Source organism: Mastomys coucha, chromosome X, assembly GCF_008632895.1.
Source record: "Mastomys coucha isolate ucsf_1 chromosome X, UCSF_Mcou_1, whole genome shotgun sequence".
Classification (NCBI taxonomy): domain Eukaryota; kingdom Metazoa; phylum Chordata; class Mammalia; order Rodentia; family Muridae; genus Mastomys; species Mastomys coucha.
The window spans coordinates 101,307,720-101,323,832 of record NC_045030.1 but is presented as its reverse complement, the minus strand read 5'-3'; the positions used below and the strand labels follow the sequence as shown (position 1 = coordinate 101,323,832).

Sequence of the window (16,113 nt, the reverse complement as noted above, 5' to 3'; positions counted from 1 at the left end):
ATTCAGAGATGATGCACCTAACCCTCAAGAGACTGGAGGCCCCAGGGAGTTTAGAGGTCAGGTGGTGTTGGGGGTGGGAACATCCAGGTGGAGACAAGGGGGTAGGGAGGAGGTATGGGATGTGGAACAGTTGGAGGGTGGATGGGGGTGGGAATAAAATATTAAGTGTAAAAACAAAAACAAATAAATTTAAAAAAGAAAAAAGAAGAGGGGAAAAACATAGCAAATGAATTCAGAGCTGATTGCTTAGCTGGGTGGGATCTTGTCCTGAGATCATCATTCCTATCATACCTAGACCTAAACTCGTTCTGTCCCAGGCTGATCTTGAACTCAGGAATCTGTCTGCATTTGTAAGCACAGAAAATAAGCTACCTGGGTGGGATCTCCCTCTGAGATCACAACTTCCTAAATCTCTATCTTCTTCCTTAATAATCTTTCTGACAAGCTGGTTCCTTATTGTAGCTGTCTCTGTTCTTTTAGGTCTATGAAGCTCCTCATACAGTTTATATTGCATCCTTATATTTTGCATAGTTGAGAAATTATATATGTTCTTGAACTCACTTTTTTTTCAGAGTTCTTTCCCATATCCTTAAAGACTGTCTTTCTGGTCACAGCATTTACCATTTTTCTGAAGAACACATTCTTGCCTCCTGGATTCATGCTATTTCTAGTTATCATGGAGTCCTTAACCTTATCATTTCCCTGACAACCTTGGCAGGGAGAACATTTGCTAAAAAAGGAACATAAAGTAAATTGTGTACATTATTATACAAACAGCCCCATGCCCAGAGCAATCAACACTTGTGGAGGCCCACATCTTGCTAGCTCTGCTCCAGGGGTGGGAACAGTGTCACATCGTCTCTTCCACTTAGTCATGCAGGACTTGGCATGAAACCATACGTGAAATTAAATGCTTTCATTTATAAGTTGTCTTGGTCATGGCATTTTATCATAGCAATGGAAAAATAACTAGGACAAATGGTAAAGATACCAAAAGACTGGCCCAGAAAATGTACATACAAGTAACAATATACAAACGAAACATTACACACACACACACACATACACACACACACACACACACACACACACATGAAATAACAGTGGAAAAAGAGGCCATGAATTTTAAGGAGAGTGGGGAGGAGTATATGGGAGTTTTTAGAAGGAGGAAAGGGTAGGATAAATGATTTAATTAAATTATAATCTCAAAATGAACAATAAAAAGATTATTAAATAAGAAATGCCAACTTGACTTTAAAAGAGAGAGGAAAGAAAGAAAACACAAATATATGCTTAATATATATGTATATATGCACAGGCATATTTTTTAACAAAATATGAAATGCTTATGGTTGTTACAATCACGTAGCTTTATCTGGTATTTATATCTACTTTCTATGATCCATTCTCTTTTCTCAGTAGTTTTGACTTGGTTTGTTGACTGGAAAAGTGACATACACCCATATTCCTGAGGAGTCTGGACCATTTATATTCTTGCTACAGTTGAGTTATTAAATGTTTTTCTGTTGCCTATAATCACAAAATATAATCACAGAACACCAAGAGATGCCTTGAGGATTTGTGGAAGTTCAGACATGCTGTCTTTTACCTCTTTTGTGGTAGTCCAGATCAATCATCCCTGCTGACACTGTAACTCTTCTTTTCCCGAGACAGGGTTTCTCTGTGTAGCCCTGCTGTCCTAGAACTCACTCTGTAGACCAGGCTGGCCTCGAACTCAGAAATCTGCCTGCCTCTGCCTCCCAAGTGCTGGGATCAAAGGTGTGTGCCACCACCACCTGACTACTGTAACTCTTTTTTAAGTCAGTTGACTCAAAGGCACACAAAGCGACCATGGGGAAATCTTAGTTCCCAGTTCAGAGGAATGATTGTTGTGTCTCCTTGGCAAACAGCTCCCCACTTTACAAGAAAGACTTTTAGTCCAGGAAAACATAAGGTTGTAAGAGTAGGAGTGTAAAATTTTACTAATGAGTCACTAGTGGTGACAGAGAATAATGGCATTTCCACTTATCAGTTGATTTCTGGGCTTGTAAATCATAGTCATGAGAGGAACAGTACTATATGTTAGATAAAGATTCAAAATATATACAGTCCTCTAGAGAACCATGCACCAGTCTTATTGGCTGTTGCTATCTAGTTTGTACTGTGCATGTGCCATTCTACTGTTTTTTTCTTCAATCTGTGTGCCTCAGTATGGTTAGGAACATGGTAAAACCTATGAATTCCATGAGCATTCTTTGGCTGTAAAGTGAATTCCTTTATCAGAAGCAATGCTGTGTGGAATATTGTGATGGTGGATAAGTCTATAGGTGGTGGTATTGCTGAAGCATTAGGTAGGGTAGTGATAATTTTGTTTTTTGTTTTTTGTTTTTTTAAACATGGAAATACTAATGGATATTTCATTTCAGGACACCAGCAAAAATTTATGGGGGCTGCTTCTGCTGGTTTATTCTTTGCTTTGCTCCCAGAGGGAATTTTCTGTTTTTTCTTTTCTTTTCCAACCGTTTTTGAGGTAACATATAGGAAGAAGAAAAAGAATGCACAAAGTAGCAAAATTCTGCCTATAGCATTATATTCAGGAAAGCCCAATTCATAACTAGAATAAGAATCTATTCCAGTAAGGACAAAGTGCTGCCCTTTCCATGATGGAAGTTGTCCTACCATTAAGTGTCATCAACCAACCATCAAATTATCGATTGGTCATTCTGGAGAATGATGTCAAGTGGAGGTTTTGTCTTAGCCACTGCTATTAGCAGATTTAGTACTCAGCTGCAGCTATAGATAGACCAGCCTTGGTGAGAAGTACATGTTGTCAAGCCTGTGCATATTCATCATTCATGCTGCATGATGTCACTTTGTTCATGAGCACATTGAACAGTGTCAAGAGAGATTGACTGCTATCTACAGGTTGGGTCATCTCATCTACTTTATCCCTCTGCTGCAATCACATTTTGGTGAGCACACACATTTCTTTAGATCTGTTGTTTATTTGGAAAAGTATACGCACACACCCATTGCCCAAATATTTTCTTACTCATTTTAAAATAACTTACCATCTAAGTCCTCAATCATCAAAAAACTGTCTGCCAAAGAATCAGTATGTAACCACACATGTGGCCATTTCTCCTCCCAAGCAAAATGTATTAATGTGTGTATTGCCTGAAATGTTTGAAAGTCTCACATGTGGAGACAATTAATCTCTTGCTCCTCATAAGTAAAAAATAGGATAGCAAATATATGTATAGTGCATAGATCTTTCAACAGTTTAATCCATGGATTATCCATGCTCTCCAAGTTATCAGGAAAGTCTTTATCAACATTTGGTTTAGTAGAATTAGAAAGCCATCTCTAGAAACCACCAAACCCTTTAGAGAAATTTATTCTTAACAATTCTGTTTCTTAGTAACCATCCTTAATAATAAAACCTTTATCAGGCAGAGTTCCCTAGAAGAACAGAATCAATAGAATATTATATATTATTAAAGGGAATGTATTAGGTTAGCTTAACAGGTAGGGGCTGTGCAGTCAAACAGTAGCAGTCTGCATACTGGAGAGAGAGAATCCCAGTAACTGTGAGTCCAATAAGCTGAATGCCTTCACAGTCCCAATCTGTTGCTGCAAACCTGAAAACTCCCTAGTGTTGTGGCTGTTGAGTGCATGCTGGGTGGCTGAAGAAGCTGGAGTCAGAGTGTATCTAGGCAGCAGCCAAGTCAGAAAGAAGTGAAGGAAGGTGTGCACATACTAATCTTTCCATGGGCCTCTTTATATCTGGGCTACCGATAGGTATTACAGCTCAGATGGAAAGGTATCCTGGCAGTTGGAAGCCAAGGAATACCACTAAGTCATGCTGCACAACAAACCTCACACAAGAGATTTATTGGGAGGGAAAAAAAAAGGAAGGTGGCTACCTCTGCTTGGGAGAGAAGCAACAGAGAACTGGGCAGAGAGCAAGGTTCAAATAGGGTTTCTAGGGGTTGAGAGGGGGCACTTTCTAGGGTGTCTGAAATTGAAGGAATTATGTGGCTTGAACCAGGGGCAAACTCAGGGATTAGTAGGATTTTTTTTTTTCTGTATGATGGGGCCTGGGTCCTGGCCATCATTATAACTATTAGGAAAGTCTGGGGGTGGAGCCTGGCCATTGGGGCTTCTAAGGGGAGGTGCTTACCAGGGAAAGCAGTTCCTGCCATTCAGGTTGGCATGAATAACCAACATTACTCACTAGAGGTGCCATCCATTTTGAATGTAGGTCTATCCTGTTAATTCTTTCCAGAAACACCCCTGCAGACAGGTCAGTGTGTCTTCTAGGGGATTTCCTTTGCATATTATTTGATTACTTCTCTCTCTTTTCCTATTCTTTTTCCTTTCCCTCCCTTTCCATCATGTTCCCTTCCCTTCCCTCTCCCCCCTCTCTCTCTCTCCCTTCCTCCCCCCTTTCTTCTTCCTTCCCTCCCTCCTTCCCTTCTTCCCTCCTTCCTTCCATTTGGTTTCCTTAAAGCATCTGTTTTAAATTATCCATTCCCAAATGAAAAAAAAATTATCCATCCTAGAGTTTGTCCATACTGGTTACTATCTAGTCAGATTTTAGTGTGTTGTCCTTGCCTTTAGGGGTGGGATCTTGTTTTCCTGGAAACTTATAATATTTGTGTGGCATCATCTGAGCTTAGAAATTATATAAACTGACTTTGTGTATATCTTTCCAGAACTTCTAAGTAGTCTGCTTATTTCCTCTGAGTTGATGGTAACTTCCACTATTATTTCACATTCTAAGTGAGATTCAAGTATCCTCTATTGGACCTTCCTTCTTGTTTTGTTTCTTTGGGTCTGTGGAGTGTAGCCTGTATATCCTGTATTTTATGGCCAATAATCCACTTATAAGTGAATACATACCATGTATGTCCTTTTGTATCTGAGTTACCTCATTCATGATGTTATTTTCAAGTTCCAACCATTTGCCTGAAAAATTCCTGATATCCTTGTTTTTGAGAGCTGAATATTATTCCATTGTATAGATGAATCACATCTTTATCCATTCTTCAGTTGAGGGGCATCTAGGTTATTTCCATTTTCTGGAAATCTGCTATGAACATAATTGAGCAGTTGTCCCTGTGGGATGGTAGGGCATCTTTTGGGTATGTGTCCAGGAGTTGTATAGCTGTGTCTTGAGGTAGAACTATTCCTAGTTTTCTGAGAAACCACCAGGTTGATTTTCAGAGTGGTTGTACAAGTTTGTACTCCCACCAGCAATGGAGGAGTGTTCCCCTTGCTCCACATTCTCACCAGCATGTGCTGTCACTTGAGCTTTTTATTTTATCTTAGCCATTCTGATAAGTGTAAGATGGAATCTCAGAGTCATTTTAATTTGCATTTCCCTGATGACTAAGGACATTGAACACTTCTTTAAGTGTTTGTTGGTCTTTTGAGCTTCCTCTGTTGAGAATTCTGTGTTTAGCTCTGTACGCCATTTTTTTTTTTGATTGGGTTATTTGGGCTGTTGGTGTCTAACTTCTTGAGTCCTTTATAAATTTTGGATATTAGCCCTCTGTTAGATGTAGGGTTAGTGAAGATCCTTTCCCAAACTGTAGGCTACCATTTTGTCCTAAAGACAGTGTTCTTTGCCTTACAGAAGCTGTTCAGTTTCATGAGGTCCCATTTATCAATTGTTGATCTTAGTGCCTGAGCCATTGGTGTTCTGTTCAGTAAGTTGTCTCTTGTGCCAATACATTCAAGGCTATTCCCCACTTTCTGTTCTATTAGATTTAGTGTATCTGGTTTTATGTTGAAGTATTTGATCCACTTGGACTTGAGTATTATACAAGATGGTAGATATGGATCTATTTGCATTCTTCTACATGCAGACATCTAATTAGAACAGCACCAAAATCCCTTGTATGGTTTTTCCTTCTTTGTCAGAAATCAAGTGTCCATAGATATGTGGGTTTATTTCTAGGTCTTCAATTCTATTCCATTGATCATTATGCTTGTTTTAATGCCAATATCATGCAGTTTTACCATGCTCTGTAGTACAGCTTGAGGTCATGGATGGTAATTCCTCCTGAAGTTCTTTTATTATTCATGATCATTTTGGCTATCCTGTATTTTTTCTTTTTCCATATGAAGTTGAGAATTGCTCTTTCAAGGTATGTAAAAGATTGTGTTGGAATTTTGGTAAGCCCATTGAATCTGTAGATTGCTTTTGGTAAGATGGCTATTTACAATATCTTAATCCTGCCAGTCCATGAATATGGGAGATCTTTCCATCTTCTGATATATATATTTTAATTTCTTTCTTCAGGGACTTGAAGTTCTTGTCATATAGATCTTCCACTTTTTTGGTTAAAGTTACACAAAAATACTTTATATTATTTGTGGCCATGGTAAAGGGTGTTGTTTCCCTAATTTCATTCTCAGCCTGTTTATCATTTGTATAAAGGAAGGCTACTGGCTTGCTTGAGTTAATTTTGTATCCAGCCAGTTTGCTGAAGTTCTTTATCGGCTGTAGGAGTTCTCTGGTAGAATTTGTGGGATCACTTATGTATACTATCATATCATCTACAAATGGCAATACTTTGACTTCTTTCCAGTTTGTATCCCCTTGATCTCCTTTAGTTGTGGTATTGCTCTAGCTAGAACTTCAAGTACTATATTGAATAAATAGGAGAAAGTGGGCAGCCTTGTCTTGTCCCTAATTTTAATGGAACTGCTTTAAGTTTCTTTCCATTTAATTTGATGTGGGGTATTGGCTTGCTGTATATTCCTTTTATCATGTTTAGGTATTTGCCTTGTTTCCCTGATCTTTCTAAGACCCTTAATATGAAGGGGTGTTGGATTTTGTGAAAGGCTTTTCCAGCTTCTAATGAGATGATCATGCTTTTTTTTTTCCATTCAGTTTGTCTATATTGTCGATTACTGTGGTAATATGCCTGACTCCAGGAAGTGGCACTGTTAGGAGGTATGGCCTTGTTGGAGTAGGTGTGTCACTGTGAGAGTGGGCTTTGTGACCTCTTCCTTGCCATGAGGAATCTAGTCTTCTCCTGTTTGCCTTTGGAACAAGATGTACAACTCTCGACTCCTCCAGGGACATACCTGCCTAGATGCTGCCATGCTCCTGCCTTGGTGATAATGGACTGAACCTCTGAACATATAAGCCAGCTTCAATTAAATGTTCTCCTTTGTAAGAATTGCCATGGTCGGCGTGTCTCTTCACAGCAATGTAAACTCAAAGACAATTACATTGATGGATTTTTATATATTTAACTATCCCTGCCTACTTAATCATGGTGGATGATGTTTTTTTTTTATGTGTTCTTGGATTCATTTTGGATGATGTTTTTTATGTGTTCTTGGATTCATTTTGCAAGTACTTTATTGAGTATTTTTTGCATCAATGTTCATAAAGGAAATTGGTCTGAAATTCTCTTTCTTTGTTGAGTCTTTGTGTATTTTAGGTATCAGAGTGATTGTGGCCTTGTAGAATGAGTTTTGCAGTGTTCTTTTTGTTTCTATTTTGTGGAATAGTTTGAGGAATATTGGTATTAGTTCTTTTTTGAAAGTGTGGTAGAATTCTCAGGATGATATTCTCCAAATCCATCCATTTCCCTAAGAATTTCATAAATTCATTGTTTTTAATAGCTGAGTAGTACTCCATTGTGTAGATGTACCACAATTTCTGTATCCATTCCTCTGTTGAGGGACATTTGGGTTCTTTCCAGTTTTTGGCTATTATAAATAAGGTTTCTATGAACATAGTGGAGCATGTGTCCTTATTATATGTTGAAACATCTTCTGGGTATATGCCTAGGAGTGGTATAGCTGGGTCCTCCTGTAGGACTTCGTCCAATTTCCTGAGGAACCACCAAATTGATTTCCAGAGTGGTTGTACCAGCTTGCAATTCCACCAGCAATGAAGGAGTGTTCCACTTTTTCCACAACCTCGCCAACATCTGCTGCCACCTGAGTTTTTGATCTTAGCCATTCTGATTGGTGGAATCTCAGGGTTGTTTTGATTTGCATTTCCCTGATGACTAAGGATGTTGAACATTTCTTTAGGTGCTTCTCAGCCATTCGATATTCGTCAGTTGAGAATTCTTTGTTTAGTTCTGTACTCCATTTTTTTAATAGGGTTACTTGGTTCTCTGGATTCTAAAACTTCTTGAGTTCTTTGTATATATTGGATATTAGCCCTCTATCAGATATAGGGTTGGTAAAGATCTTTCCCCAATTTGTTGGTTGCCGTTTTGTCCTATTGACAGTGTCCTTTGCCTTACAGAAGCTTTGCAATTTTATGAGGTCCCATATGTCAATACTTGATCTTAGAGCATAAGCCATTGGTGTTGTGTTCAGGAAATTTCCCCCTGTGCCCATGTGCTCGAGGCTCTTCCCCACTTTCTTTTCTGTTAGTTTCAGTGCATCTGGGTTTATCTGGAGGTCCTTGATCCATTTGGAGGCTGGGGCGAGGGAACTGATATAAATTTAAGGCAAGCTTGGGCTACATAATGAGTTCCATGCCACCCCAGTTGTGGTACAATATATGATCTTTCTCAAATACTAGCTGAATGAATGAATGAATGAGTAAATAAATAAAATAATTTTACTTGTGGAAATTAAAAAAGAGATGGCAAAGATTAAGATCATTTTATATTAAATTACTTAAAAGCAAAATAACAAGAATTATATTGGTGATTTTAAAATTTATAGTACTCAGGTTTAGTGAAGGTTTAGTGAACAAAAATTATGTAATTTCCATAATGGTTTTTAAAATCAGCTATTATACATATATTCGTTCTCTTTTTCAAACAGGAAATTTGGTTTTATGATAAACATCACATCATCTAACATACTCTCCTTAAAACTAGAAAACCATTAAATGTAGCTTGCAAACACTCTTCAACAATTCAGAATTCTTATTCAACATTGATACAAATTATGACAAATAATAAGCAATTTGTGATTCTAAAGCTTCAGAAATTTGAATAGTTCTTCAAATATACCCACATTAAATTAATTTTTAAATATATAAAAAGTCAGTAAATGAATTTTAAGAGTACACTTAAAACATCATACCAATGTATTTAATAAAAAGTTAGAGAAAAGAATATTTTATTGTAATGGGTTTACTATGAAATATATATGTATGTATGTATATATATATTTCAATAATTCTTATTATGAAAAGGACCCTGTCACTAAATTCTATCAACCTAGGACTTTATTTTGATTCTATACATTTCTTTTTTCTTTTTGTTTTTTGATTTTTCGAGACAGGGTTTCTCTGTATAGCCCTGGCTGTCCTGGAGCTCACTCTGTAGACCAGGCTGGCCTCGAACTCAGAAATCCACCTGCCTCTGCCTCCCAAGTGCTGGGATTAAAGGCGTGCGCCACCACGCCCGGCTGATTCTATACATTTCTTAATATTTTAGCACAGAATTAAGACTTATTGAGATAAGTACTTTCTAAAAACAAATTAATGATTTGGTTGATTCCTTTAAATGTTTTTTTTTTTTTGAATGTGTAAAATTTTAAAATATGACACATGGTCCTAGAGTGGACTTATCCATTGATACTCTAAAGACTGTGTCTCATTAATTTCATGGAAGCTTTCCATTCATATCTGGATGTAAAAGGAAGGAAAGGTATATCTGAATGTTGCAGGAAAACTGGGAGGAGCTAACACTTAAGGTGCGCCTTCTCTGACTGAACCTGGTAAGCCAGAAAAATAGACACTTATGTTACTCCAAAATGTATACGTACATTCTTTAAATTTGGGATATTTTTATTTATCATTGCTTGTTCTTTACTGTTGTTACATATACTAGAAGGGCTGGGAGAAATCGCAAAGATGTCAGAAAAAATCCTCCTAATGGTCAGCTGACTTTGACTCATCCTATTATTATGTGCCACAATGTCTTAGCTTGAAAAAAATAAGTACAATATCATTTACATCATATGTGTGTAGTGAGGATTATATAAATGGTCAATAGTAGTTTTACAAGTTTAACCCTCCCCCTAGTGGTGCCTTTCTAGTGTTCTGGCTTATTACTGGCATTCCACATTAAATGCACAAATCTAAAGATTTGATGCTATGGGAGACATCATGTAGTGCACGTCTTTCTGGGTGTTTGTTACTTCATTCAGTATAATTGGGGAAGGGACATAGTAGAACATGAGTTCTATGAAGAGAGGAAGGGGAATAATGGTGTGGAGATTTTAAGTGGGGAAGAAGATGGGAGCATAGGGCAGAGGAAGGGCTGGGATGGTGGCAAAATAAGTGCCACTATGGATGGTAGAAAAGTAAAAACCAGAAACCTAACATTTTACACACACACACACACACACACACACACACACACACACACACACACACACGTGCGCGCGTGCGCGCGCACACATACACACACATATACAAAAGGAGAAAATGTGAAGTTTGGGAAAGAGATATGGGAGAAGGATCTGGGAAAAAGTGAGGGGTGATTATGATCAAAGTATATTGTATGCATGTATGAATTCTCAAAGAAAAAATGAAAAATATGTTGACAATATTTAAGATTTATCTATTGCTATGACAAGTTACTAAGTTTAAAAATAATCATATATAAACTGATTTTTAACAGAAAATGAAAGATATTAGCACCATCTAGTGGAAACACAAATTGTGCAATAATAATTTAAACACAGAATATAATTTGATATACTTATTAATTTAGAGCTAGAGGAAATCTTATGAATTGTCTAGTTTAGGAATTTAGAAACCATTTTCTGTAGAGCTCCTGGGTCCTGCCAGAAAAGTGCATTCTCTAAGTTATACTTTAAATAATTTTCTTACTTGGTATTTTCTTGTAAGAGTTTTTGAAAAATTCTTGGCTTGCTTATAAAATGTTTGAACATGAATGATCCAGACAACTTCAATTCTGCATAGATCAGGAAATAGAAATGTTCTCAGAGTAAGATATTTGTTCTGTGGTGCACAGCTCAGGTGTTAGAGCTTTAATTTTCTAGGGATAATCTTTCTCCAAGTGTCAATAGTGTCTGTTCCTTCATTCCTAATTTTAATAATTTAAATTTTCCTGCTCATTTTTCCTTTGAATAATGCTAGCAGCTTTGCCCCATGTATTTGATCTTTTGAAAGCGCCAGATTTTGTTTTTTTTTTTTAAATTATCTCCATTGTTTTTCAGTTTTTATTTCATTTCTATGCTAATCTTCATGGTTTCTTCTATATTTACTTTAGATGCTTCTCTTTCTCCCTTGTCCTTGGATAGATATTTTTGAATGTTGATTTGATACCTATTTTTTTTTTAAGCATTGGGGTTTCTATCTATATGTTTTCCTGAAGGCATTGCTATAGCTGTATCCCATAAGTTTTGTTTTTTAACTTTTTTTTTCTAATTAACTCAAAGTATTTTTGTAATTCCTCTTCTAATTTTATTAGTTGAACCATTGGTTTTTCACTTGTGTATTGTGTAACTTAATTTCATGTTGAAAATATATTTTATGTTACAGTTCTCTTAAATCTAATATGATTTTGTGTGGCCAGAATTTATTCTGTTCTGACATACTTTCTATGTTCATTTGAACAGAGTGTTGGTGGTCTGTGCTGTAAATGCCTTTTTGAATTTAGTAGGTTTATAGTGTTGTTAAGTGTCCTGTATATGTTGTAAATTATACTTAAATTTCTATCCACTATTGAAAGAAGAGCATTGAGGATCTCAATTATTACTGAGTAATGTACTTTTGTCTTCCCTTTTGTCAGATTTTCTTTCAGGCATTTATTGGACTTTATATTTATTTTGAAAATTCTTTTTTTAAAAACTTTGTGCGTTCAAATTTTTATTAGCACATTTGATTTAACATAGTGATAGGTTTCACAAATATATTTCCAGTCACCTATACCATATACTTTGACCATATTCACTCTCCTATTTCCTCCCCTTACTTTCTGTCCCTCCTCCCTCCCCCACCTCTCTCATCCTCCTTCCCTTTCTGAAATCATTCCCCTTTCATCCCTCTTTCATGTTCTACACACCCTTAGGGGTCACTGTGACATTTTTCATCTTGAGTCTGGGTTGTTTCACTTAACATGATAATCTCCACTTTCATCCATTTTCCTGCAACTGCCACTTCATTTTCCTTTATGGCTGAATAAAACTCTATCATGTATGCTTTGTTCAGTTCAGTAGCCCATTTTTAAAATTTATTTTTCAATGTTTAATTTTTGCATTTCTTTTTACATTCTAGATATTAATCTCCTGTGTGGCATGTTTGTGTGACAAGAATTTTTCCCCCATTGTATAGACTGTATCTTTAGTTTGGAGATTGTTTCCTGTGCAGCGCAAAAACTGTATAATTCCATGAAGTCTCATTTCTTAATTATTGGAGATGATTTCATGTGCTATTAGAATCTTTTTCAGAGAGTCTCTGCTTGTGCCTATACCTTGAAGTATTTTATTTCTGTTTCTTTAGCAGTTCTAAGGTTTCAGGTCTTAACTTCAGGTCCTTTATCCACTTTGAATATTTTTCAATTTTTGTATAGGATAAGAAGTTTAGATCTAGTAGCTATCAAGTTTTACCCATACCATGTATTGAGGAGTCTGACGTTTCTTCCTTAATGTATGTTTTGGATAGATTTATCAAAATCACCTCATTGGTTAGAGTTATTTCTGGGTGTTTTATTTTACATAAAAGTAGCATAAACACTACTTTTTTGTGATTTCTTCCTTGGCAAGTTTACTATTGTTTTAAAGAAAGGCTGTTTTTTCATCCTGGTACTTTGAAGAAAGTATTTATCCTGAGTGTCACTATATTAGAAGTGGTAGAACCTGTGAGAATGGAGCCTATGAATGAGGTGGACTAAATTCTCATTCAACAGGTGCCTTTATTAAGAGCATCAGACAACTTATATTCTTTAGGTTTAAAAGGGTCATATGAGTAAAGTGTGCAGTCACAAGGGAGGCAGCAGATAAGCTATGCTTGGCAGAAATATATTTTTCCATAGAGGCGTATAAACAAGCTTTTATCTGCTACATCTGGGAGGGCTGTGAAAACACATTTTAAGAAAAGTTCCATATTTTTGAAGAAACTGAAGACTCTTGTCTTGGTTTCTTGGAGTTTACTCACAAGCACACAGAAATTTCACATAACTCCATTCTTGGACCATGTCTTGACAGCAACATTTTCTGGTATAGTCATCAGGGTCCTTTAATTATAGGATCATGCCACTGCAAAATGAATGAACAGTATTAGTATAATAAAATGGAATGTGGAAAATTGATCTTGTTAATGTGTTTTTGAACATGCTTTCCAAAGATTTTGTTGAGAATTTTTGTTTCTATGTTTACCACTGAAATTGTCCTATAATTTTGTTTTATTGTCATATCCTTACCTGATTTTGGTGTGAAGCTGTATAGAATGGTTTCATAGTGTTCCTTTTCCTTCTATTTCGTGGAACAGTGTATTTGTCAGGGTTCTCTAAAGGAGCAGAACTGATGGAATAAATGTGTGTGTGTGTGTGTGTGTGTGTGTGTGTGTTATTGCTTCTATTTACATTTTAAGGTCTTGAACAGTTTTATTCATTTCCTTTACCTCTTTGATTTTATTTTCCTGTATTTCTTTAAGGGATTTATTCATTTCCTCTTTAAAGGCCTCTATCCTTTTAAGATTGGGTTTATGCTCATCTTGTGCTTCAGCTGTATTAGTATATCTAGCGCTTGCTGCAGTAGAATAGCTGGACTCTGGTGGTAGTACCATGTTGCTCTAGCTCTTGTTGATTGTGTCCTTATGCTGGCCTTAAGCCATCTGGTTGTCCCTGGTGTTCCTCAGGGAGGCAGGCAGAACCATGCACCTGGCAATGGAGTTCAGGGAAGAGCAAGGTGCTAACCTTTGCTGGCTGTGTCACAGGAGGACCCAGAAGTCAGGGAACTGGGGAGAGAGGTTTAACCATGATGCTCCTGGGATCCCTCAGGCTTCCTTGGGGAAGCAAGCAGAGCCATGGACCAGGTGATGGAGGTCAGGGGACAGCATACATCTCACATCTGCTAGCTATGCCCCAAACAGACCCTTCTTTTCAGGTGAAATCTAACTATACCCCAGGTTGGTCTTGAACTCACTACCCTCTCTCTTCTGCTTACTAAGTACTGGGATTACAGGCATGTACTGGCACATATAGCCTTCCCCCCTTATAGGACAAGGTTTCATTATTTAGGCCAAGTTGGCCTTGAATTCACTATGTAGTCTAGTTTTTGTGTTGCCCACACAGGGGCTCATGTATCTGTAACTGTCCTTTATCTCCTTATTTCATTGATTCCACCTTTCAAGTGCTGAATTATAGTCATGTGCATGCACTTCTGGTTTTGGATTTGTTTATTTAAAAAGATCTTATATTTCAAAATACTGGAACCACTGGCTGGAGTGAAGCTATTCTAAAGAGACCCTTTTTTCTTTTTATTTAGCTATCAAACTACTCAAACAATGATTTCTCCCTAATCTTGAAATTTTTTACTATAGCATATGAAAATATCCTTGCTATTCATCTGATAAAAGGTAGATATCCAGAATATACAAAGAATTCAAACAATAAAAAAGTGCTAACCATTAAGTTAGCCTGTGAAATTAACTGAGTTTCCAAAAGAAAAACATACAAGTAGCCAACAAACATTCTTAGTGTTTAGTATTCTTATCCATTAGGGAAATGAGAATTACAAGTACTCTGAGATCCCATCTTATCCCAGTAAAAGTGGCTAACATAAAACAATCAAGCAAGTGAACAATAGAAATGGTAATAAATGTCAAGAATGTAGGAAAATACCAGAATAGCTCAAGAACATTCTCTAGCTCAGTTGTTAACATTCTTTCCCTCTGGAACTTCTTCAGCTGGTTCTCCACACTCCACATTGTTCTCAGCCCTGCAGTCTGCCAAGCGTTTATCAGAATTGTCCATTAAGCCTTGCTGACAGTATTTTCCTAGGCCAAAGTCTCAAAATCTTTCACATTCCTCCACAACATACCATAATCAGGCCTGTCACAGAAGTAGCCCACTCCTTGGTACCAACTTCTGTCTTAGTCACTTTTGTATTGCTCTGAAGAGACACTATGATCAATGCAACTTATAGTAGAAATAGTTTTTTTTAGTAGAAATAGTTTAGGTCTCTCAGTTTCAGGGGATTAAAGTCCATGGCCATCATGTTGAAAGACATGGCAGCAGGCGGGCAGGTGTGGTGCTATAGTAATAACTGAGAACATCTTTATCTGCAAGTAGAGATCTAACTTGGAATGGCCTGGGCTCTTGAAACCTCAAAGCCCATCCCCACTGACACTTTTCCTCCAACAACACCACACCTCCTAATTCTTCTGAGAAACTCTACCACCAAGGGAACACATTTTTATGTTTGTTGGCTACTTGTATGTTTTTCTTTTGAAAACTCAGTTAATTTCACAGGCTAACACTTTTTTATTGTTTGAATTCTTTGTATATTCTAGATATCTACCTTTTATCAGATAAGTAGCAAAGATATTTTCATATGCTATAGTCTAGAGGAGAACATTCTCATTCAAGCTGCCCCAAGGATGACATGTTCAATTTTTTTTATGTTTGAAGTTTTCTTTTATTTTTATTAATCATTTTATTTGTTTACATTTCAAATGATACCTCCTTCCCAGGTACCCCTCCACAACCCCCCATCCCATCCACCATCTCCCCCCCTCCCCTTTGCCACTATGAGGGTGCTCCTCCATCCACATACCTACTCCTGCCTCACCCCTCTAACATCTTCCTGTGCCAGGGGATCAAGCCTTCACAGGACCAAAGTCCTCCCCTGCCATTGATTTAAGTCTATTCTCTGCTTCATATATATTCTCTGCTTCATATCTGGAGCCATGGGTCCCACCATGTGTACTCTTTGGTTGGTGGTTTTGTCCCTGGGAGCTCTGTGGGATCTGGTTGGTTGATATTGTTGTTCTTCCTATGGACGTGCAATCCCCTTCAACCCCTTCAGTCCTTTCTATTGGGGTCCCTAGGCTCAGTCTGATGGTTGGCTGTGAGTATCTGCATCTGTATTGGTCAGGTGCTGGTAGAACCTCTCAGGAAATAGCCATACCAAGCTCCTGTC

General features: G+C 37.3%; 1 protein-coding gene across 1 annotated transcript in view; it reads left to right on the top strand.

The window, feature by feature from the left end:
• Window positions 1–16,113, top strand: part of Tex11 (testis expressed 11) — a 219,480-nt gene that overhangs the window by 63,599 nt on the left and 139,768 nt on the right. The gene's annotated exons all lie outside the window — the stretch shown is intronic.